We start from the raw sequence: 2,059 nt of genomic DNA on the forward strand, positions 1-2,059 counted from the left end.
GCATAAAATATTGTTGTTTCTGCAAATATCTTGAGCTCTACATATTCCATGCATTATATCTGATTTCCCCATTCCGCGGGTGAAGGTGGGCTGCTGAGTACGTTTGTACTCACCCTTGCTTATTTGTTGTTTTTTCAGAAAAAGGAGATCGGGTAAGAGTTACGACTGTTCCCAACCTTGCCTGTGGCTGTTGGACCGCTGAATTGCTTCGCTGCGTATATCGGGCTGCTTCAGCCCCACTCTGATGATATGTCCCGAGTTGTGGACCAACTCTTAAAGTTGTTCGCCACCTTTGTAGGTTTGTCTCGTTTAAGCAGATTTGGTATCATCTGATGTATAAATGTGTTTACTAGCCTCCTGGGACTAGTAATTGTATCACATTTGAGTCCCAGAGGATTCGGGACGCTTCAGTTTGGAACCATAAAAATTGAGTTCATATATATCTTCAATTCTTCCATAATACTCGACCTCGTCAAGCCCGGGCGTATAGACTCCAGAACACGTGGTTTTTCGATTGGGCCGGCTTTGGTCGTAGCTTGTTGTGCGAAAACGGTATCCATTGACGTCATACCCAGAAAATTTCCTGACCCTATAGGCAAAGCCATTGGCTACTTGTCTCAACTCGGCACTCATAGACGGCTCTCTTTGGCCCTGCAAGTTCAAACACGCTAGATTGTTATATTATTCGCACGTAAGAGCAACTTCAAATGACAAACTAAGCACGTACCTTACGTTTAAACCAGGAAATGAAATCGGGCAATCCATTTCCCGCACCCTTTCGAAGAAGGGTATCATATTCCTGTGGAGTTGGGTCCCTTGATCGACGCCAGAATTCATGAATAAATTGCTCCATGTATGGCGTCACCTCTTCAAGGTTGGTCAATACATATAGCATGATATGGCGCCACTCTTCATGTCTCAGGGTCTTGGTGGTCGAACCACTTGCGCTTCCGAGTTGCCCTCGAAAAATGCTGAGGTTCGATTCATTGTCGCCATCATTGTAACGAGGGGGTGGATTATGCACGCTCGGCAGTTTGTCACCATAGTAAGTTGTTGTGAAGTTTGACACCTCCTCCAGTATGTATGCCTCTGCAATGGAAGCCTCGATTTTGCATTTATTTCTACATTTCTTTTGGATAGTCTTTAGACATCTCTCGATTGGATAGCACCAACATCCCTGCACGGGCCCCCCCATTCGTGCCTCATACGAGAGATGAATAATCAAATGCTGCATCGGATCGAAGAAGCCGGGTGGAAAGATCTTCTCCAGCTTACATAGTAACACGGGTGCCATCCTTTCCAAGTCTGCAATCATGGTCCGAGCTAACTCTTTTGCACAAAGCTGGCGGAAGAAATAGCTCAACTCTGCAAGCGCTAGCCAGACATGCTCAGGGACATAGCCTCGAACCATCGCCGGAAGAATTCGTTCAATCCATATGTGGAAGTCATGACTCTCCTAAGACTCGCAGAGTAGATAAGTTCACCCCCCTACTAAGGTTAGCTGCATACCCATCAGGGAACATTAACATCTTGATCCACTCTAGTACTTCCTTCCTCTGGGCCCTGCTCAGGACGAAATCGGCCTTAGGCCTTCTCCATGTCTTACCACCACTAGGCGACTTCATCTCTTGGTTTGGTCTATCACATAACTCTGCCAGATCCACTCTTGCCTTTACGTTATCCTTTGACTTATCAGGAATCTCCATAATTGTTGCCCAAAGTGCCTCGGCGACATTCTTTTCAGTGTGCATCACGTCAATGTTGTGTGGAAGGAGCAGGTCATCATAATAGGGGAGCCGAGTCAATCCCGACTTATGTGTCCACATATGTTGCTCACCATATCCCACAAAACCACCTTCTGGGTTGGCCACGAGACCATCTATCTCTTCGCGAACTTCGGCACCAGTCATCATTGCAGGTGGGCGGTCTGTCACCACGACACCTTTCGTAAAGTTCTTGATGTCTAGTCGGAATGCATGGTCAGGAGGGAGAAATTGTCGATGTTTATCGAATGACGAATATTTGCCACCCTTCTTCAACCAAATGAACCTAAGAGCTT

This window comes from Zea mays, chromosome 9 (genome assembly GCF_902167145.1).
Source record: "Zea mays cultivar B73 chromosome 9, Zm-B73-REFERENCE-NAM-5.0, whole genome shotgun sequence".
Lineage (NCBI taxonomy): Eukaryota > Viridiplantae > Streptophyta > Magnoliopsida > Poales > Poaceae > Zea > Zea mays.